Source organism: Cygnus atratus, chromosome 2 (assembly GCF_013377495.2).
Source record: "Cygnus atratus isolate AKBS03 ecotype Queensland, Australia chromosome 2, CAtr_DNAZoo_HiC_assembly, whole genome shotgun sequence".
Classification (NCBI taxonomy): Eukaryota; Metazoa; Chordata; class Aves; order Anseriformes; family Anatidae; genus Cygnus; species Cygnus atratus.
The window spans coordinates 85,675,024-85,699,651 of NC_066363.1; the positions used below are offsets into that span (position 1 = coordinate 85,675,024).

At 38.7% G+C, this 24,628-nt stretch overlaps 1 protein-coding gene across 4 annotated transcripts in view; it reads right to left on the minus strand.

Annotated features, from left to right (window-relative positions):
* Positions 1-24,628, minus strand: part of ADCY2 (adenylate cyclase 2) — a 216,387-nt gene that overhangs the window by 148,513 nt on the left and 43,246 nt on the right. The window lies entirely within an intron of this gene.

Sequence of the window (24,628 nt, forward strand, 5' to 3'; positions counted from 1 at the left end):
AACAGTGATCAGATACTAATGAAACTAACAGCAAAGAAAAGAGCCTAAAAACTTGGTCTGGGTAAGAAGAGGATTATGTAAGTATGATTTTTTCAAATTATCCTGGCCTGGTAAAAATCAGCTGGGATACTGAGAGAGCTAACTGATAATCTGAAAACTTGGGAAAGATGCAGAAAGTTCTGGCAGGCTGGAAGAAGGAAGCACAGAATATGCCTTTGAAAGGCTGGGAAAAAGAAAAGGTAAGGAGTTAACAACTGGTCAGTTTAGCTTCAATTCCTGGAGCAGTAACAGACTAAATAATAAAACAATTCATAAGCACGAGTACTGAAATTTAAAACAAAACATAACACAAATGTAAGTAACAGCAAATGTGATTTTGCTGAAAAAAAATCATGTTAAAAGCAATCTCATTTTCTTCTGTGTCACAAAAACAGGCATCTAGGTAGGGGAAGAGGCTGAATGAGTTAGGTGGTAAGAATGGAAGTGAAAGGTCCTGTGATATAGACATAACATGGCTGGATACCAGAGACAAAATACCTTACAGGCACATAAGACCAGCTGCCTCAGACATGTTTCCTGTTAAAAAAAAAAAAATGGTTTGAAGAAGAATCCTAGTCCTGGGAGATGGATTAGGATTTCAAATGCCTTCAAGTCCCAGGGATTTTTCATGGAAACAAGGTTTCATTGTTTCAAAGTTTAGCTTTCTAATCGACTTGGGGGCAGAAGTCATTTACATATTTGTGAGAACTTTGTGATTAGAAAATAAAAAATTATCCTTCTCTAACTGGATTGTTTCCAAAAAGCAGGGCTTGCATATTTTATGTACTTGAATATGGCTTGGCTGTATTGCCAGACTAAACAATCCATCTGACTTGTGAGGTATATGCTAGGTACAAACTAAAACTCATTAGTGGATTTAAGGTATAATATAATGCTGTTGTTTTTCAATTTCAACATAAAACAGACTGCTAAGCACAGGAAAATATTTTGGTATATTGCAATATTTCTAGTGGTATTCAGCTCGGTACCTAGAATAACACTGCATCAGCCACACATTTGTAATACTGCTACCAACAACTACCCTTTCTGTAAGGTACTCCACTACTTTCTTTGGTTAAAATAAATGGAGAATTTTAACCTTCCACAAATATGAATAGGGAGACTTTTCAGAAGTTTCAACTCCACTTGACACTATGCATTCAGACCTCAAATTCTCAGTTACTCAGCATCAAACAGCTGGACTGGAACCAGGCTAAAGAACTCTTGACAACAAATTGATCTGTCAATTCTTATATTTGCATATAGATAAACACCAGATGCTTAATGTGCATCAGAAGGCAGCCAGTGCACAACCTTGAAATTACGGTATGAAAATGCTGTGGCAGAGCAGAAGAGGTACCTGCCATCTTTGGCTTGCTAAGACACTCTGAAATGCACATGGGAATGGCTCTTGATAGTTCTTGACTCTTGGTGACCCCTTTTCTCTATTTCCAGTAATGGTCTAATGACCCAAGGAGTTGAGAGCTCCATTTATCACAAAGGTTCCTTTTTGATTTCACTGTGGCTCAAAAATATTCTCCCTGGGTACCCCGAAATATAATGCTTCTACCCTTCATCTTTAGAGCAGACATAAGTAGTACATAAAGCTTGGGAACACTCCACGTATTTCTAAAGTCCACGTATTTCACGTATTTCAGTTTGATGCTATAGGATGTGATACTCAAAGGCTTCTATGTAGGGTGGTTCTTCAGGTAGAAAGAGGCAGGCTTTCTGGACTGAGTCATAGTCTGCAGAATGCACATAAGCCTTTGACTTTTTTCATGATCTTTTTGCAATAATTTTCAGAAAAATTGCTGTTACAAACATTAAAACACAGCAATGCCAAGCTCTGAAGGACCTGACTATTCCACTGCAAGAGTTAGAACAGAGTGGAGTAGAGTGGAGTAGAGTAGAGTGGAGTGGAGTGGAGTGGAGTGGAGTGGAGTGGAGTGGAGTGGAGTGGAGTGGAATGGAATGGAATGGAATGGAATGGAATGGAATGGAATGGAATGGAATGGAATGGAATAGAATAGAATAGAATAGAATAGAATAGAATAGAATAGAATAGAATAGAATAGAATAGAATGGATTAGAATAGAATAGAGTAGAATAGAGTAGAGTAGAATGGAATGGAATGGAATGGAATGGAATGGAATGGAATAGAATAGAATAGAATAGAATAGAATGGATTAGAATAGAATAGAGTAGAATAGAGTAGAGTAGAGTAGAGTAGAGTAGAGTAGAATAGAATAGAATAGAATAGAATAGAATAGAATAGAATAGAGTGGATTAGAATAGAATAGAGTAGAATAGAATAGAATAGAATAGAATAGAATAGAATAGAATAGAACAGAACAGAACAGAACAGAACAGAACAGAACTAACAGAACAGAATAGGATTCAGTTGGAAGGGACCTTCAAAGATCAAGTCCAACTGCCTGACTACTTCACGGCCAACCAAAAGTTAAAGCACAGTTGCCAAAGTGTGTCACTGCACGTGTGCATTTGGTGTGCACATCCATCAGTAAAAAGAGTATTAATTTACAGTGCACTGTTTTTGACGCTGTTAAAAGCAGGCTGTTCCAACAAAGTGTGCCATAACCACAAAGCCTGCCGCTGTTCTGAAACTGTGTTGGAAGCAATCGTTGATGTGAGTCATCACTACCACTGCCTAGTCGAAACATGCCTTTTGTCCTGATCTGAACTTGGACTGCTTTAGGAATTGGCTTCTCAGACTTTTCTGAAGAGCTTGTCATTTTCCACACCTTGGAGATGAGTATCCTTGAGTGAACCTTGGGCATTGATGCTACACATCAAGGCACATAATATTCCCTTTTGGTTAACACTGGTGTAACATCTTACAGAGAAGCAGGTGGCTATCCTGCTTTGATTGAGGGATATCCAGGAGTTTTGCCCATCATTCTTGACTGTCAGATTTTATCCAGATTTTATCTGAATCATACTGATGACCGTGACCTTGGAGAACTGGTATGAAGTAGATAATACTTGGTGGTTCACAGACATGACTGTTGGAAAAGTCACTGTTTTGGACTGTTATAGCACATACTGCAGAGGATTTGGAGCCTGTGGAACCAGCCCGTTCTCAGAAACCTTGTCTCCCTGCTGTTGTCAGTTTCTTTTCTGAGTGGTGTAGCCTTAGCTCTGAGGGGTATCTGGAGCAGAAAGTTTAACATTTTTCACACTTTAAACTGTCCTTCCTTGCAAATATGATGCCTCAGGGGATGTTGCCTTTCTTACTGAGAAGTGTATAACAAAGATATTAATCATTCATTTTATACAAATTATGTTCCAACAATGACTCACAATTTCCCCAGCTAGTCAGCCCTTATCAGACTGTGTTAAACAGTTAATCATAACTGGCTTGGCGTATGCAAAAATCACTCAATGTTATTCTGACCAGAATTTCCCCTTGGGGAGTATGACATCTTGACACTGAAGCAGGCATGTAAATCTAAATGTGCTGTTTCAGTATGAACCTAGAGGAAAGCACTGCTCTGGACACACAGCAGTAGCGACACAACAGTTTATGAAATATCTGTAGTTCTTCAGGACAGCTTCTTACACACAAGTGTAATGACAGCAAAACTCTTCGGAAAATAGAGGTCACTTTTGAATGTAAATCCAAGGAAGATTCTGTTCCCATAATTAAACAGACTACACATATTCACATTAAGTGGGCCAACCCATTATACGATTGCTTTCAAAGGTTTTTGAGTATCATCTTTCTCCTTAATTGTTTAAAGGGAGTATTAATAGGTAATTAAAGATTTTTTCCCTTGGAAAGAAAGACACTTGGATTATGGCTACTGATTTCAAAGGTTGTCTATGTACATCATAGCACAAAAGAAGATACACTAGTTTTTTTTTTCTAAAAACATAACTGAGTTTCATGATATAATTGGAAGGACCTACTAATCTTACAAAATTTTTACAAATGCTATATTCATGATTTAATACAATGCATGTATTAAGGTGTCAGAAAGGTATTTATACAAGCTATAAACTGTATGTTAAAACTGTAGGCAGAGTAACTGATGCAAATACATAAAGGTCTTTGCCACTCTACGTGTTCTGAATTCCAGAAGTCAAACCTGCTGACTCAGACTTTTAAAAGCCAGGCAATGTGCAAAGAACTAAATATGCGCCCCATATAAAACAAAAATTTCACTGAGTGTTAAAATCACCTTCCGTTCTGAACCACCTTTGAAAAGTCTTAAATTATGAAAGTATAGAATAAGGAAAAGGTGGCCCTGTTGTTCATCAAATCCTGCAATAATGGGACAAAAGGGCATTGAACAAAACTAGTAGAAGATTGACTTAAAACAGATGAAAAGAAAGTACATCTTTATGTAGCCGATTGTGAACTTTTTGAACTTACCACCACAGGAGGTCATCGTGTACCAGCAGGTTCAAAAAGAGATTAAACAAATTCCCGGACGACTTGTCCATAAACCAATAATAAAAAGACCGGGCAAGGATGTACCCTCTGACATTTCTAGAACCACTTGGGATGCTGGGGAAGTACAAAGGAAACAGACCACAGGAAGTGATCCAGTTTTGTGCTGTCTTTTAATAGCAGCTCCTCTTGCCATTCTTACAGACAGAATATGGTGGTAGATGGACCATGACTCTGACCCTGCAGGAAATTCCCTATGTCCTTATGCTTACACTTTACTGCACTTTATTTAAGAGAGAGAGAGAATAAAAAGAAGCACTTATGACATAGTACCTTCCCTGGCTTTAAAATAAAGCAGGGTAATTCAGAACAAGAACTGAAAGTCCAACCAGACCATGAACGGAAAGCATTGTAGAATGATTTGCTAGTTAGAAGGGAGTTGTGAGAGGAAAGTTCAATTTTCAGCAATGCCAGGATATAATACACAAGAAGCTAAGTTTTAGTCTATACAAAAACAATGGTTTTTCAGTGTCGGTTACATCATAAATCTCAAGAATAAAAAACAAGAAGGAAAGATTTTGCTGTGATTTACTTAACAAAATTATGTCCACAATAAACTCTTGCTACAGTCGCTTTTACCAAACATGAATTTTTATTTCCTAATGATTATCATAGTAGGTAGTAAACAACCCTGTAAATCATCCCTTGTTCTTGATCACGGGGAGCTTTCAAGCTAATAATGCCCTTCTTTTGTGTGGAAGTCTGGGTTTAAATGGCATCAGGAAACAAATATTCATTACAGCCTCTGCCAAAAAATTAACCACAACCATTAGCAAAATAGGATAGAATAAAAACAAGTTTACTGCAGGAAAGTGGATACTTTAAATTAAAATGACTGCACAATAAGGATCCTACAAATGTGCTGCTAAAGTCACGGATTAATATGACAAGATGAAAGACTCCAGAAAAGGAAAGAAACTTCACATTTGAAATAATCAAAAGATAATCTGATTGCCTACGGTCTGCTGTTTGATTGCTTTCCATGCCTCAGAATCTTTTCTTTCATTGAATGGGATCAGCAAAAGGGACACAGGATCTGGAAGGAGTGACCCAAGGACAATTAATGGTGACCCAATGATCCATAACGATTTCTGGTCCTTCCTGCTACAAAAAGAAGGGACTGAGCTACCATTATCTCCACCAGCCTTGAGATTATCCCTGTGCACACAACCAGGAAAGGAAGACTTTGGTTCAATCTATAACTCACTTTTATCATTCTCTTCCTCATTTTATTTCTCCTCTTTCTGCTGCATCTCACTGGCCTTGTTTCAAGCATAGTAGAGTCTAATTAGTCAAGAAGACAGATTTATCCTGTTACAACACTGACAGGTTCCTGCAAGGAGAAAGGCAACTTCACAAAACACTACGTAGTCCAACAACAGCATGTGTTTGCAGTGATTTGAGTTTCTACCTGGACCAAAAGCAATAAACTATGCCTTTGTTTTTTCAGTGATGAGACTAGTGAAAAGCACCAGAGAGAGAGAATAAATCCTTCCTCTCTGCAATGCTTCCCTTTTTTGTTTTGCCCATACATATTAAGAGCAGAAACCTACGACAGCATTATCTTGTGATTATCACAACTAACATTGTAAAGGGACAGTTGATACAGTCTTTAATGTTACCTAAATAATTTTTCATAAAATGTCTTCTTTTTCCTACAACCAGTAGGAAAGAGATTTGAAGATGTAGTTAAAACCAAAATCCTGTCTTCCCAAGCCACAGAAAAATTAAAAACAGACTTCTTTAACTCTGTCTAAGCCCATGCGGCATCCCCATCAGAAGAATCACAGACCCATAGATGGGTTTGTGTTGGAAGGGACCTTAAAGATCATCCAGTTCCAACCCCCTGCCATGAAATGCTACAGAACAGCACAGAATTCTAAAGTAATCTATAATTAATGCATTTTTTAAAGTGGAAAATCAGAAGAGATCCAAATGATTATATAGTACATGCAAACAGACAGAAGTCCAAAGCAATAAAAAATAATTTCATTCGGACTATTAGGGAGCTAATTTTATAACACTTAGGCACCTGTACCTCAAATTTAAAAGGAGTCTAATGAGAACATAAATGAGGTAGGGAAGTGAAAGGTCCTATTAAATACTTCTTCTAAACCAGGATTCCATTACTGCAATAAACTACAGAGGTCCATCAGGATAAGAAACATTTATGTCTCCAAATCTGAAACCTATTTTCTTAAGCATTCACAATTGCCCGTTTTCGAGACAACCTCCCCGATTAGATTGCCTTTTGGACTTTCTGTTTTCCTAAAGAATGTGTACAGAGGTTGCCTGCTTACAATACCAGCACCAAAAATACCTGCCAGTGTTATTAGTTCCATAATAAATTAATTCGCAATAGTATTTTATTCTCGGCACAACCGTGTAGTTCCTTGCTCTATACAAGTTCATACCGAAACTAGTTTTAAATTATTGTGCCTCTGCCCATCAGTTCATTGCAACGCTTAAAGTTACAAAGCAAATTTTCACTGCAGTGTCCGTAACATTGTTATTCAATTATCATTTTTCCCTATGTTCCCATTCCAGTCCTGTTCTTCTGACAAAAATGTTTAATTCTGGTTCCCATTAATGAAATTGCTAGCTTTGTTTCTAGATTTGGTTAACTCTAACAAAACCTATGTGAGGTCCAAAAATTGGCAGCTACCAAAAACTGGTAGAAAACCATTTAGCAAAAAATACAGTAAATTCTGAAGGCTGGACAATGCCAGACAAATTCAAAGTGAGAAACTATAGGTACACATTAAAAACTAAGGAAACTAACCCTGGGAGCAGCATAAACAGTGCTGCAGCAGAATTCCCATCATTGGGAATTCAAGAATTTTTCTAAAATGCTTCAAAGCTTCTATTGCAGCTATTAGAGTTGCACTAGAAATTAATGCAAGCAAGTCTAAGTTGCACTAAGGGTCAAACAAAATTACCACGTATAGTGCCTGAATAAAAACTATAAAAAAATGTATGCATTCGAAATACAGTATCAAAGAAATTAGGAAGGCTGAGAAGAGTGAATAAAATGAATAAAAAATATATAAACAATTCTATTAAATAGCATTTCTGAAGTAAAAATCAGAATATATTCTGTGGAAGTGGGAAGAAGAGAGAGCTATAGAATCTGGGAGTGTTTCTCAGTACAGGTACTCTAGCGGAACAACGCTTACATTACAAGAGCACTTGAGCTATCACTTCATCTGTGAGCACAGCACCATATCAGGAAGTGGCTTTAAGAGGGAGCCTTCATCCTACAGCTGAGTAAGAGCTCGGCAGAACTGTCATTCCAGGTGCCTGTTAAAATTCATCCTTGCCACAGCCAGAACAACCGGATGAACATGCTCACTTGAGATCATTCCCCAGCCTTCCTTACAGTCATGTTTTCCCAAATGCCTACATATTAGGATTTTGATCCCTTCTGCAGAAAGAGCTAGGGATCTCCGTGGATGCACTCACTGATGTGGGCAATGCTCCAGGTTTTGGAGGGACTCCCCTACTTCTCCCAGCCCTCCACCAACATAACAGCAGGCCTGCAACACTCTTGAGCCCTCATGCCAGAACCCTCTATACAAAAGGTGCCTTTATATCAAAGATCAAAGACTCCAGATGGTTAGACAGTGCTCTTCTTGTGCAATAACTGCCTAATAACACATTTAAGATATTGCAGAATCACAGAATCAGAGGTTGGAAGGGACCTCTGGAGGTCATTAAGTCCAATTCCCCTTCTCAAGAAAGGCCACCTAGAGCACATTGTCCAGGACTGTGTCCAGTATCTCCAAGGAGGAAGACTCTACAACCTCTCTGGATGGTGCTTGACCATCACTCCTCCAGTAAAAAAGTATTTTCCAGCATTCAGATGGAATTGTGTGTTTTAATTTGTGCCCGTCACATCTTGCCCTGTCAGTGGGCACTACTGAGGACAGCCTGGCTCCCTTTTCATCACCATCAGGTATTTAGACACGCTGATAACATCTCCCCTGAGTTTTCTCTTCCCCAAGCTGAACATTCCCAGCTCTCTCACCCTCTGCTCATACGAAAGATGCTCCAGATGCTTAACTGTTTTCGTGGCTCTTCACTGGACTCGCTCCAAGTAAGTTCATATTTTTCTTGTACCAGGACAGGACACAACCCTCAAGATTTGGCCTAACTGGTGCTGAGTAGTAGGGAAGGATCACCTCCCTCAAACTGCTGGCAATGTTCTTCCTAATGTAGCCCAGGAAATGACCATGGTCAGGGCCAGCAATGTACAATCCAACCTGCTAAGGAGGTCTGAGCCCTGACAGATATGTGCTGTTGCCATACTGACCCCCAGGAATTTCACAGCCATCAAAGCAGCCTTGACAGCACACTGAGCAGCCCTGGAAGTCCTCTGTGTTTGTGCTTAGCAGCGAACCCACCACGATCAATGCTTGAAAGCGAAGAAGTGAAAACAGGGTCATGGTGAGCAGCAAAATGTGCAGCAGCTCAGCAAGCAACTGCAGCACTGCATGCTGAGGTGCACAAGATGTTTCAGAGTGAAACGTGCCCCCTAACCTCCCAGGGAAGAAGGGCAAGTCTCTTCCTGATCTTATCTACTATCAGGCAGGAGCATGCCGATGAGAACGAAGAGCACTCGCTCCCTCTAGAGAGCAGGAGTTCTCCTTTGCTTGAGCCACACAAGGGACCACCAGGCGTTCAGTGAAGGGCAGCACCCCCAGTGAGCTGACATTGTCTGCAGTGGTTGTCTTAATGGGGGGAAAGAGCCAGAAGAGTGAAAAGGGGGCATGCCTGGAGTACATCTGTTAGAAAAAATAGAATAGTAAGGAACCTGAACAAATGAAGTTTGGATTTCCTCTGTGCAAGTCAGCAGTGCACAGATCAATAGCATTCTTTAACAGCTCAAGACAGAAACTGCTGCAAAGGAAAGACATGGCAAATGGAAATGGCTGAGCAGTATGACCCCACTTACATAAAGCTGATAACTAGCTGTTTGTTTTTTTTGCAGACTATGCTCTTTCCCTAAGCATATATTTTTGGGCAAACCACTGAAGAAACACAAGAAAGTGCCAAGCAGAAGAACTGCTCAATGACTGCCATGAAATACTGTGACAGTGTACAGAATCGCAATAGCATAATGTTAAAAGAAAGGAAGGAAACAGATTTCTTCTTTAGGAGAGCTGCCAAAACAGGACATAACACCTCCTCGGAAAATTTTGTTAATCGTAGAAACAAAAGACCTAGAAGTGTATGATGTCAGAAAAACTACCAGGGCAAACACTTCCAGAGCCTCCACAGCACTATTTTTCCTCTGCTCTTACTCAGTTGCTCTCATGCTGTTATGCCTACAGTCCTGTACATGCAAATCCAGGGTAGCTCTGGTGGGTTCTCATGGGAAAGGATTACCACTAGCATATCACCTCTTTTTTCCCCCTTTTTCTTTCTCTTTGACTGTGTTTTTTGGTGAACATTAGGGAGCCCAATAATATGCATGCAGAGAGCTTAACAGCCAAGCACCATGCAGCACCTGCCCTTGATATAAGCATGGTCCAGTCATCACTAACACCATCATATGGAGGAATAACCAGCCAGGAGTTTGAGCAGGTCCCAAAGAAAACCATATAGTCTCTATGGGACAATTATTACAGGGAGAACCACCTGCTGCACTAGAGAGGACACACAGGACAGGATGCTTCTCCTGATGCTTCTCCTCCCAGCTGAATGCTGGGGAGAGTTTGTCCTTTTCTTTTTCTCTTCCTCTGCTATTTTATTTCTGTTTCTCCCCCAAACCAGAAAACTTCCACTGCTACAGCCAATGCACAGCATCAGCTACAGACCCTGACCATAAATCTTCGTGCATGTGAACTTGCTGCAACATCCTGTATGCAATGCTGTCTTTCCCCACAACTTCTGAAAACCACGAAGTGATTTCCATCTGGAGAAAGCGGTCAGGTTTCCAAAGCCATGAGACTACAATTTTTACATGAACCCTGGGAAGCAACAGTGCTAGCAACCTGTATGTTTCTTCCTGATGAAGAAAACTACTGCTGTTGTGAAAGAGGCAATCCGGGTTTCCTTTCCCCCTTTACTCCAGACAAGGTGGGCAAGGCAAAAGACAGAGCTGAGAAATAAATAATTCAACATTAATGTATGAATGGACACGTACCAAACCTAGTAAAAGCAAACACAGAACAACAAAACAAAACAATCTCTTTTCTGTTTTTGACACATAAAATCACGTGCATTTTATTACAAACACTGCCACATACACAACAGAAAAGGAAAAGGTACACAGACATTCGTTTCCCACTCTTCCTTCTGCTCCATTTTTGAAACAGCCTCTTTTAAGAACATTGATCTCTACTAGGCTCACAGATACAGATCAGAGCAGTTTGTTCTTTGATAGGAATTTAATTGCAACTGCAATAAAAATCAAGTCAAAGATACAGATAAAAAATTTCATGGTAATTTATAGAAATGGGACCTGTTTTGTTAACATGTATAAGCCTTCATTTGAGAAGAAGGTTTGTCAGAGTTTTGACCCTTTATTACAAAAAGACTGAAAGATGAAAGAAGATTAAACTGGAGAAAAGTTACATGGAAATTATATTAAGGCTCATATTTAACCTGACAGTCAAACAGATTCACCATTAGCACACTCATTCTAAGTATTAACTAATATTACTTTAATATAGCAGCCATATTTAAAATTGATTTATACAAAATTTAAAGCAATTTTGCAACAGACAGCACCGTTGGAGAATATCTTTGGGCTGGGTGATCTAAACTATTGTAATAATACTGATTTTAAATACAGATTCCTTCAAATTCTAAATATTGTAATTATTTTTATAAATTATTAATCGATTTAATGAATAAGGCCCTGACACTAACTGACTAGTGGTCTGATTTCATGTGTAACTCTTGACTGTGGCTATCTTCTATTTGCAAAGAGATTCATTACGTAGCTGTAGGATTATTTAAATATGGTAGACTAAATTAATCCCAGCAGGATGAATATAGAGAAAAAAATATTCTGATCCCTTTTAACAAGTATGGAGTTTCACGTATCGCAGTGTTGCAAATGTTAAAATTAGTCAACAACTAATTTACATATTATTTTACATAAGGTTCTGGACATCACTTGTTGAAAGGATTGTGGTATTTTTTTTCACACCTTTCTTTTCACTCCTTTCACACCACAAAGTTTTGTCCGCAAAAGTTTTCAGCAGAACAATTTGTATGGAAGTTTGGATTTCCCAGAGGGAACAGCAACACTCTCAACATTCCAGAAATCTGGTCAGAATTTTTCTGTAAAGTTCCCCAGAATCAGAACAGTACCTTTTCCCACTGAAATGTGTCTATGCAGTATCCCGTGTACATCACAGAAAAAATTATCTGAATTAAACAATAAAATGCTTGGCATGACAGTTTGTTTCTCCACTTAATAGAATCACAGAGTACTTTAGGTTGGAAGGGACCTCTGGAGGTCATCCAATCCAGCCTCCTGGCTGGTTTCAAAGATAGATAAACTTCATATAATGAGCACAGATCTTGAATTAAGGTATTGTTTACCAAAACTGCATGTATTCTTACACAGTGAAAGAGATAATTAAAAGAAAACCTTTAAACAGGGAAATATAACAGTAAAAAGTTGAACTGTTCCTTTCCTTTTTTTCTTACAGTAAGAAATAACATTTATATCATCAATCATGATGGTCAATTTTGCAGGTGAACAAAACAAGGTAATTTCTCCAGAAATAGAGGAATACTTTCCATCTCTTTTTTGACATACTCAATCCCAAATCACTATCAAACCCAGTCCCCCAAGCCCAGTCAAGTACCTGATCTTAGTAGGTACATGACTGTAAGAAAATAATTGTCAAAATTAGAACTGTCAAAAAACATTAAAAAAGAAATGGTCACATTTCACCTAAATTATGTAACAGTCTCACAAACTAATGGAACTGTAATTTTTTTTTCCATTAAAAAATAGCTGGAAAACACAGGCAAAAATTTCCACATACTGTTGGGGTGAAATGATGAAAAAGACAATCCAGCAGCAGATGCATGAAATATAAATGAGCCCCCTTCAGTTATGACGACAGTACAGGTTGCAGTGGTCCTCCTTTCTTTTTCTTTCGATGTTGAATGATTTGTATGCACAGTTAAAAAAAAAAAAAAAAAAAAAAGGAAGCAGACATACAGATTAACAGTTCTGACTAAATGATGCTTCCTAATAAATATTTGTGGATCTTACTTAGACATCAAAGGCAACCATGCATGGCTTTGTAGACAAATAATACAACCATAAGATGATATTGTCAATATATTTCTGAGGAGACCAGTCAACTACAAACGAGCACCTATGCTAAATCCAAAGGGACTGATGGCTTAATTTAGTGTTAATAAATGAAAAAAAAATTATGGTGTGCACTTCAGAAACAGGCCCCTGCTGAGGTGAAGTTGGGCTTCACAGCACCTCCATAATAGCCTATGTGAAAATAAAACTATTCCTCCAGTCAATTCAAAGGCCCAAACATTTAAATAATCCAAAGAAATAAGGTAAGATTTAAGCTAAACATAGGTCCTGCATCCTGCATTTATTTTGCATGTGACCCACCCACCCAGAGGACTAATGCACTACTGACCCCACAAAGCTATGCCAATACATGTTGTTATACAAACTAAGCCACCTCATCCCTTCTCTCTGAATGGATTCAGCTTTCTCGACCAGTGTTACTAAAGAATCTCGTAACACCTAGCGCAAGGGAATCTTCCTCTTGGAGGAAATGTTTCCTATATTTTCCTTTGAGTTTTCTTGGATGGAAAAGATGGAAACACTTGGGAGCAACACAATCTACTTTTGTTTCTATCCGTTAACATGCCAATTGTCCCCCACTACTGCAGTCAGTCAGAGCAAGGTGACCACTTCTCACTGTGTCTAATCTAAGCCACTAGGCCACAGGTGTTAATTCCAATTAAATGGCTGGATAAAGTAAGGTAGACAAGCTACGGCTGTAACATACAATATCAGATTCAAGGAATGAGCAGACTATAAATGCAGCACGAACACTGTCCTGGCTGATGAAGAGGAGTGCTTCACCTCACAGTAGGCTGATGAAGAGGAGTGTTTCACCTCACAGTAGGCTGGCAATTTGCAGGTTAATAATTTTACGCACCACAGGCCCTTTCAGCAGGCCAGAGAGAGGAAAGGCACTATCCCTACCAGTAGGTAGCAACTGCTTTATCCATGCAAGGATGGAGACGAGGATGATGATGTGAATCCGAACACAACTGTAGGCCAGGCTAGGTGTAAAGGAAACATATGTGTCCAGATCAAATTTCTGATCCATGAATTAAAATGTTTTGTTTGCGTAAGAAGACTTTTCCTATGCATAAGAACATGACGCCCAGCCACAGGATTAGATGAATCCCACAAACAACCAGACATTGTAAGAGAAGCTTTGGAGTTGATCTAAGGGTACTTAAATGTAAGTTTAATTTTCCTTTATTTGTTGTATCACATCTCGAAACACTTGCATCTATCTTCCTATTTTGTAAATAAATCACATATTTTACAATTATTCTGGATATTCTACAATTAAACTGGATTATTACAATTAAGCAGGTGATTGGTAGATAAATGGCAAATACCATCTCTTCCAAAGCAATAATCCTTAAAAATGAGATATGAATCACACCATCACATGGCTCAGTACAAACTCCAGGGGATGCACGTACCAGGCTAGACCAGCTGCTTGGAAACTGGTAGAGCATGGTTTTGTAAGAAAGAAATGTCTTCTCATGAAAACCAAATGACTTTTGAACCACAAACCAATGACTTTTGAAATGAGCAGTGGCTTTACCTCCAAGAGTCTTCCAACAATTCTGAAACAACTACAAAGACGCTTCAGTTTATTTAATTTATTTGTAATTCACATTTGTTTTTTCCACTCATTCAAAGGATGTCAGTGAAAGCAATATAGCTGCATGAAAATGCCGAATAGCTGACAGCTAGTTCTACTGCACATGATGTCCCAACCAGTAGATAGGTTATCTCCAAATTTTATAGATGCTACTACTTTAAAGTGCGACGTAGCTATACCAGAAACATTTAGCAACTGCTAAGCACTGACTTGTCATAGGCTAGATAAATATCATTATCCTAGCTTGAAATAAACCCGTGTATACCAGTACACCATCACAGCACCTGAAAGAGCTATGTGAGTACTTACCAACAAGGGAAAACAGAGAGAAAATCAGGTATCATAAGACACCATCATTCCCGTAACCATACTTTTAAACATTCATAAAAGCACTTCTAGACTCCTATTACCACATCTAATTATAAACGTCTTACAGACACTGTAATTATTTCCCCGATATGACATGAGAAATCTGAAACAGATCTCCACAGCTCTGAGTTGCAATTTTCTACACTTTTAAGGTAATAATGGACAAATCTCATTATTATTCTGCCTCCAGTCCACTTCTACATTCCTTTTTTCCTAAAGGAATAGTTTAGTGAAAGCTTTAGCTACAAATGGAAAGAAGTATGTATTACAGATGACAGGATTAAAACATAAAACCAGAATACTATAAAAGTGGTGCTTGGTACCTCTTGCAGGCGTTGCTCTTCTTAAAAACAGCTCTCACAAGAGACAGTTAACTACGTTTGCAAGGCTGACAATATTAGTCATCGCTGTACTGAAACTGAATAAAAAGATAATTTATGTATCCTCTCCTCTATTTCTAGGTGAAATTAACATTATTCCAATTATAATTTTCTTTTTACCACAGAGATTACAATATTTATTCTCAGACATTTTTGGTTTATATAAAAGTCATGTAAATGCTTCTTTTCTAGATCAGGGCATTTTCATTTACATCTCTATACCAGAGAATATGTTCTCTATTATACTTCAACACACAAATTCTTACAGTAAGGAAAACCCTCCTGGTACCAAAGTCTCACAGTACGATGTCTGTTATTATTCCTAGGATGTCTGGAAGGATTTTCCCCCAGATTTCTTCTTGGGCATCTAAATGAATCCTAAAGGATTAAATTTGCTGATTCCTTTCAGTTCTATTAATGTTACTGGAACACGCCAGCTTTCCCTTGTTGTCATGCAAAATTATAGAAATGGTGTACTTTTTTCGCAGTCACTTCCTTCCTCTTGTTAAGTGTTATCAATATTAGAGAGGGCTTGCTTCTGTAAACATACAAAAACTATGCCTTCCTGAGCCAGTGTATCTCTATCAAATATAGAAAAAAACAGAGTAAAGTAACTTGACTCTTATCACAGCACACATCCCACGGAAAGGGGAAAAAAAAGGCACTGTTCCTCTGCTGCTGCCACACTCTGACAGATGTTTTCATACTACATAATGGGAAAGAAAACTTCAGTTTAATCCAGGTGGGATTAAATAGGACTAACTAGGAAGTATTGCAAAGGCAAGAGTTCAAAGTCCTCTTCCATCCTCACACATGAAAAGCAAAATCTCTCATGCCCTTTGAAACCTTTTAGTGAAGCTGTTTTACAAGCTTGACTTACCTCATAATGATGGTCGGCCATTTTAGGCACTCTACATACCGCTGTTAGTGAAATAATAATGCTTGTTATTCCATAATTTTAATTCACACAAGCAGCAGAACAGAAAAGCTTGATGGGGAAGGAAAAAGCCCAAGCTTAACTCTGTTTTCACTTACCTGATTACACTAAATTGGTATCAGGGGAGTCATTTTTTAGATAAAGTGGTATGAGGCTAGTATCAAGCTTGATAAATTAGGAATGGATTTGGATACAGACAGTCGAAATAAAATTTCCATGTTTTTTCATTTTTATATTTTATTGACTTTACATACTTTAGTCTGCTCATTTAACTCATTTCAGTAGCTGAGCAATAGTTTAAAAAGTTCTTGGACAAATGATAAATAAGGTGACATTGAAGCTGGGAAAGGCACAACCTCTCCAAACTACCAAATGCAAATAAGCAGAGGTCAAAACATTTAAATTAAAATATTGTCAGATGGAAGAGAATAAAAAGTAGAAGTGAAGCAATTTATATGTTTAAAATGAATGAGAATTCACAGTATGCATTAGCTAGAGCATGATTTTATCAATAGTGATTTTCTTTTATAACCTCAAGTGTTATTTTTTCCTTAAATCCACTTATCTTTGTTGCATATTTTTTTCTGTAGGGTCACAGACTCATTCACATACTTGGGATTAGACACTGGTGTAAATGAACCAGAACAGCAGTTTCTGCAGACCCAATCATTTTGAGTACACTTTATCTTCTCCCTTCCCTTGTCACACTGTTTCAGTTTGGAAACACTTATTGATCCGAACATTCAGATTTCACCTAACCAAAAGAATCATCAATGAGACTGAGGAGCATCAATACCCTTTCTAATGTAAAGCCTGAAAAGCAGCCCACGGAGCTGCGAAGGCTTTCAGTGCTCCGGCTTGACCTTGGCAAACTCTGCGTTATTCGGGAAAATAATAACATTAAATGATTTCATCCATCTTGCAGTACCCCATATGCTTTGCAGAAAAATATCTTAAAGGCATCTGACAGAGCTCTGCCTATGTGATCACAAGTGTGAGTTTTAAACAGAGAAGATCTGATAGGCTTTATAGTTCTTACGCAGCTACCCAAACTGGGTTATCTGCACCTAATGTCAGTTTCAAGATCCAATATATTTCATCTTGCTAGGGCTAAAAGCAGGTTTTGAGTGGTAATCAAAAACCAGGAGTCTCCCTCTTCAAATGGTACTAAATAACTATTTTTAGCCTAGGTATGTTATTCCATACGGGCAGAAAATGTCTTTGCATTTTCAATGTAGGAATAAGAAGGAATATGATCTTCACTGTAAAAACACTGCTCTCTATTCCCAAGTGCCTACTAATGTCACCAAAAAAAAAACCACCACCTTTTAGAAAAACAACTAAACCCAAACTTCTTCCCTTCAAAAAAATACCTAGACTAAACATAATGTTGACTTTGGAAATGCCAGTATAAACTGGTATCTACCGACAGACATGCTACTACTACTTACTTTAGGAGGAAAATACCTAGATATAACAGAGGCAAACCAGACTCTAAGCCTTCATAGCAGCCAGATATCCCTCTTTCTGGGTGCTGTCCTTCCTTCACGATGGCATCATGTCTTTGTTTTTTCCACTCACTGTTTGATTTGGGTTTGGGAGGCATCTTTTGATTTCGATTTACTGGCAGCAGCACAGAAGTGGATACTAGAAACAGTTAACTGCCTTAAAAGCAAAGGGAAAACACACGGACTCGAGTCAGGAAGGTGAAATAATTTGTAGAAAAGGGCAGAAGGAAGCTGATAACCAGGAAATAGCTGTAATGTTACTAGACTATCTCACAGCAAATGTAAAGAGAAATGTGCTTGCTTTTAATAGCAGCATGCAGGACCTGAGCTATCTACATTTATAAGCCCTTCTTTTAAACCTTCTGTTGCAGGCAAAAGTGTCTTGGGGTGTCCCTGGCCCAGGTGGGTGGCCCACAGATGTAGTCCCTTTGAAAAGATGCCCATTTGGGATGGAGCGGGAACCTCCTTCCAGGAGGACACCTCCAGCCAGGTGCCTCATCGCAGCCTCTCCCTCTCTGGAAAAGATGAGTCTTCTGCTGTCATTTAGACATAATTGTTCTCACTTATAAACAACTACATGTGCGAATACATATTTACAAGAGTCTACAGCTTGAACTAAGAAAGGTAAAAGTTCTTGACTGCTTTCCCACACAAACCTATCAGAATCATGCAGCTGACAATACTAGGCAGACTTACCACGCAAAACATGTCTGTACTTAAAAATATGCTGCAACATAGACACCTGTGAATGCATTAGTGAAGTGGAAAAGGAATCTAGACAGGACAAAAAGCCTTCTCCTAAGGCCAGAAAATTAAAACAAAGAGTGAGAACAGCTTAATTATGAAGTAAAAAAATAAATAAATAAATATCACTACATATTCAAAGTGCTGCTTAATTAAAATAAATAAAAAACAGCATTTCGGAGCATTCTATCTTTGCACTTTTCAGTGAGTTGTATTGCAGAAAAGCACACAAATGAAGCTTTGTGCAAGCTCTGTGCGAGCAGAAGTCTGCATCCAATCTGAGCTCCACTGAGGGAGCTGGGCTCCTCGCCTGTTTGGTTCTCATTCATAATAAAAAGCTCCTCCTGCTGGAATGTGTGAGCCACTCTCTCTCCCAGATGAGTAATTCCACATCTGAAACCCCGTAATACAGTTTTTACAAAGAAATAAATGCAACTAGTGCATCAATGATAAGAAAAGATGCTTGCTAAGCCAAGCAAACCGTAACTAAGTATTATATTCCACAGTGGCAAAGCTGCGGTTCTTGCTCCTTTAGCTCAACAATTATGTCAAGTGCCCACTAATGCTGTAGAAACAAACTTGAAAAAATAAAGTTTGACTTTTCATGGTGAAATACTCCATCAAGGTGACCTTGTTTGTCCAGAAACTGAAATTAACCACTAAAACAAACGAGTCAGACCAACTCTCATGTTTTCTTTTTGATTCTAATAAACACGGAAATGAAAGCCCAAATAAAAATTATACTGTTTACAAAACTATGTTTGATGATATTAATAATGGTTTGATTACAGTAAGTTTAAATATATTAATAACAACCTACAGAAATACTTTAACACTTTTTGTTTGTTTGCTTTTAAATGGCATTATTTCTTTAAAGGCATCCCTTGGAGAAATAAAAATCTGCTGTTTTAAGCACTTCTCTTAGACAACAAAGTAGATCCACTGACCTTAGAAATAAAACACTTCACACCTCCTGATGCGTCATTAATTCCATTCTCTGAGGAGGTTAGGGAAAAATAATAATTAATGTCCTGCCAGAAAATGGTCTCAGATTTAAGGCCGTTTCCTTAGCTACCAACTGATGAGTTAGTTTTTTGCCTTTTATTAAATGGTAAATCAGCGGTCACTATTTTTTAATGAGGACAGTAAACAGCTTTTTTATATAAACTGACAACTTTAAAACTGGACACATACCTCTACTTAATAATGGTTCGTGTTATTCTCTTGAAATGTTAGCCTAATTTGGCAAACAAAAGCCCCCAAATATCATTTCTGCTTTTAATGAAAGGATTCTTACTTTCATTTTCCTCTGAAATCTAATTTTTTACAAGACCTTTCAAACTACCATGGATTTTCACTTTCATCAGTGAATTTTCATTTCATGCTCTAGCCCTTGAAATCTTGGACAGAAATTTGCTTTTCTCTCTGAAGAATTAATGCATAGCAGTAATGTTGGGAAGGCAGCTGCAATTCTCCAAGAACAGTGACACTGCCCTTCAGAATGCTTTCCCTTAGACCTTCCTCAGTCCTTTTCCCATCTTTTTCTTGCTTTATTTATTTTCAGATACGTGCAACAAGGGTAAACGAAGACACTTCTTTCAGAAAGCCATATTATTTGGCACGATTAAAAGTACTTCCAGAGAAATGCCACATCACAGCATGATTAGTGACCAGCTGCACAAAATATGGGTTATTTCCTATTTTTATTAAAAATATTTCACAGCAATTTACTCCTTCAAAAGCTGATTTAAGACAGGTGTTACAATGCCCTTGGCCTCGAATTTGCTGTTTTTAATGCTTAACCAAATCCTACCATATTTTCCTCCTCCTTGTCTTTCTCTAAGAGCACATTTGCCAGTTGTTCTCAGACAAAAAGCAGAACTGTGGCAACAAGACACCGCAGCAGCACTTCCAGCCTATTTTGTCTTATCTCTGACATACTTTCCTGTTCAAAAAACCTGCCAAGCCTAAATACTACAGAAGCTTTGTTGAAAGCTAGTGTTAGAATCGTTCCGAAAAAAAAAAAAAAAAAAGCCTCTCCATATAAATGGGAAGACTTGGTGTCCAGAGAGAAAAAGAGCCTTGAAGAGAGAACAGAGGAGCAGACAGGAGGAGGGGAGCAGAAGGGTCCTGAGGGTCACCATCCTGCCTTCTTGAATGCGACCATCGTCATCCCTCAGGAGAAATCAGGGCAGCAGCTTCCCAAATGCAACAAGCTCAGCAGTGTATTTACATTTCAGCAGCAGTGCAAAACTCTCCTCTCTGATCCTTCAGTTCTGCTCCCCAGCATGGCCCCACGCTAATGTATGTAAGGAAAGCTAGTGGACAACCCCCCAAAGATGGCCTTTTCGGGGAAATCCTTCTGTGAGAGCATTACAAATTTTACAGTGCCTCTGTGCTGTGAAAACACATCGATCACTGGAAAGAATAGGATCCTCTGGAAGACCTGGTTCCTTTCCTTATTTACCCTAGCTCAGTGAATGCTTGCATTATTGAAACGAGAACAGCTGCCTGCTGCCACCGATGTGCAAGAAGAATCTGGTTGTGTGAGGCTGGTGACGTGCTCTCTAAGCAAAAATATTGAAGTATTGCAGTAGCCCTTCCATGAAATATGCTTCCAGGTACTATTCCAGTACAAACGCTCTTCTGTAACAGCAATTTTAACTCATGAGGCACGTGTTAATGAAATGTTACTGTAATTTGCATCAAAAAATAGTGCTCATGTAATTCAAAATTCTATTGATGCTTCATTTTCAGACTGCTGTCTTTCATGAATGCCTTCTGAGAATAAGGAGTGAAGATGCAGCCTTCAGAGCTATTCATTCTGCCAGCAAGTTCCCCGTTCATCTCTGCCAAGAACAAATCCGTTCTGATGCAAACATTTCTCTTGCTTCCACTCCTGAGACGTCTTACATACAACTTACAGCAATCACGAAAAATTGTGTTCATTTATTTCTGAAGTAAGGACATAAAACTAACTATTGCAGAGTCCAGCTAAATGTGTTGCTTGCCAACAGCTTCTTTTTAATTTTTTTTCTCCCTTGCTTTATGTTCTGTAGTTTTTTTAAGGAAGGTTGGAAAAGGAAGAAAAATTCAGTGGCATTATTGTGGCTGCTAGTTCATCCAACTAAATACCTTGTGTGGCAGTACAATTGTACTAGTATGCTTAGTAAGTCTGACCTTTGAATAGAGAATGAAATTTGATTTAGAATTTAAAATGGTACCAGTTTTGGGGGACTTGGGTGGGTTGTTTAGGTTTCGTTTGTTTTTTTCTCATCAACAGACCAAGTTCTTTTTGGACATCCCGATTACTTCCCATACTGTCCGTTCCTGAGCATGTTACTGAACTGTCCTTGCATCTTCAGGCCCAGCAACTATTGAATTTAAATGCAAGGTAAAATATCTACTTCAAAATCAGTCATATTTGTTCACATAGATCTTCCCGGTGCCAAAGATGATCTCTATCACTGTACTGCTGTACTGCTTTCCCAGAAAAGAAAGGAAGGAAGGAAGGAAGGAAGGAAGGAAGGAAGGAGGGAGGGAGGGAGGGAGGAAGGAAGGAAGGAAGGAAGGACGGACGGAAGGAAGGAAGAGAGAGAGAGAGAAAGAGAGAGAGAGAGCGAAAGAAAGAAAGAAAAAAAGAAAGAAAGAAAAAGAAAGAAAGAAAGAAAGAAAGAAAGAAAGAAAGATAAAAAAAGAAGAAAAACAAAAAAAAATCAGATTGGCTTTGCTTCAGACAAAAAAAAAAGACTACTTTTCCCCTGATTTCTGGTTTACTCACATGCAGATTATACCGTATGTTGTGCTAGCTCTTTTGTCTGCAAATGCCAGGGCCAGAAATATATTCTTTTAAGTAAAAGCTCGGATTCTCTGATACTAGAGTCTGTGGCTGTTCTACTGAGAATCCTAAGACACAAGAATTAAAAATAGTTACATTCTCTACTCTTCCTAAATTTGCCTTTTATTTCCTTTTTGCCTAAAAAAAAAAACAAAAAAAAAAACTTTTTTTCAGCTCATCTTTCACCTTTCTTGCCATCAGTCTGAATGTTCCAAGCCATGCAATTCTTTCCCCCTAATCTCACTGTCTGCCGAAAACCAGCGCTCTCTTCTACTGATGGAAATCAATAGCTCCTACATCAGGAAGTGACTGCTGAGTTTACGATACAAACCCCCCAGAGAAGGGGCTCAGGCAGCCCATTTGGAAAGCCAGCCACAGGGCACACACAAAGCAGGCAGGTTGACAGTGGCTGCGCTGGGTGCACGAGGTGCGAAGATAAGCCCATAGCCCCTGTGAGGGTGCCCTGCAGCTCCCTCCTTCTCCGCAAGTCTGGATTTCCCTCCGAAGGAAAGGGCGATGCGGAAAGAATGGTGTGCACCCAGGTCTTGTCCAAATGCCCTTCGGCCAAGATTCAGACTTGGGTATCAGGTCTACAAGGCATACCACAGCAGAAACCAGATACCTGTAAAATCTGGCTTGCTGTCTCTGTCTTTCTCTCTTTCTCCGAGGCCTTCTTGATTAAAAACAGCAGCAACAACAGAAAACATTTCAGAAACTGTTAGGCAATATTGCATTGGCCAGTCATTTGCAAAAAAATAGAGAGAGTAACCTCAGATGAGCTTTGAACAATCTGACCTAGGTAACGCTTCTCGGCTATACGCTCAACCTACTGTCAGAATGAATCCCTGACTTCTCGGAGATGAGACTAAAGAGTTTACAAAATGATCCGAACACAGGAGGACCCAGGAGGCCACCCAGGAGGAGAGCTTGAGCAAACATAGAGGGAGAGAGCTGATGGCCGGCCTCTGAGGAAGATGATCAAACACATATCCACCTGCTGCCAGCTGTGCTGCATCAGCTGCACGGGAACAACTTCGCAGCAGCGGTCTACAGAGATGCACGAAACAGGGAAAAAAGCTTTTCAACCACCAACAACCACACTGGAATAAGCTTTAGAAACAGGTATCTCTACCCATTCGGGACACAGAAAAGATTATTCGGGAGAAAAAATGACAGCCAAAATTTCAAAAAACATTGATGTGGTGATACTACGCAGACACATAAGATGTACTGAACACTTAAGCGATGGTGATTTTTCACCTAGTAATTAGAGTTGTAAAGAACAAGGAGTATTACAAGGCACATTATTTTTGAGTTCCCTGCAGACTATACAGAAAATATCACATCAGCTTGCCTAGGCTTAATCATATGAAACCTCCTACTTAAATTCTCATCAGCAGTAGGAGCATCAGTTAAGAACCAATCCTCCCCTCACATATGCAAGACAACTGTCCATTGAAAGTACCAATTTATTCCACCCAAATCTGAAAAAAAAAAATTCCACATCCACAAAAAAACATAAGAACTCTACTTTCAAAATAATTCAAGCAATGAGAACCATAAGATCGATACAGTGCTGACACATGCTGCACTTCTGCTTCCCTTCCATTAGCAACATCAGTTTTGATTACATTTCTCATAGGACTGATGCCATGCAGCACTTACTTTTCAACACTGACAAAAATAGGCAACAGAAATCTGTCAGGTAAGTGTTCTGTTAAGTTTTTAAAAAAATAAAAGCCTAATTCTTTGCCTGATGCACATTTATACAATACATTTATACAACTGGGCAAACAAAGGATTGTTTTCTGTTCAGTAACCCATATCATCTTGAGAAGCTTTCATCAATAGAAGGATCGAGGGAACCTTAATCAATAGAAGGATCAAGGAGCAGGTTTTCTGTTATCACTTATGGCAGCCTAAAAAGGATTCAATAAACTGTTAATTTATATATGTGATTTCAAGAGGATATTCTTTATAGAAGCCATATTTTGCAAGATAATAATTGTTTTGAGATGAGAAGCCTCATTTACAGGTTTTCCTAGAAGAACAGGAAGATTCAGCGCCTTGCAGAAGTTTCCCAGACATCTTTACAGTATGGTCAACTTCTTTATAGGGCTGGTTTGTTTCACAAGGTCATTACTCACCTACAGGCAATAGCACAGACCAAGAGCATTCACAACTGTGAAACATCCCCTGGCAACTTCAGGAGCAGTTTACATATGTGAAAACAACACTGAAATCTTTTTTTTTTTAAAAAAAAAAAAAAAAGCACTGTTCAGCCTAATTTTTGTTTTTGAGAGGAGCTATGCACAAGTCTTTTTTTTACACTTTATATGGGCATTGAAAAGCTCTGCTGCTTACTCATAAGCTTGAACAAGCTGAGAATATGGTACTGTTTGTCCAGAAGAAAAGCATGTGCACA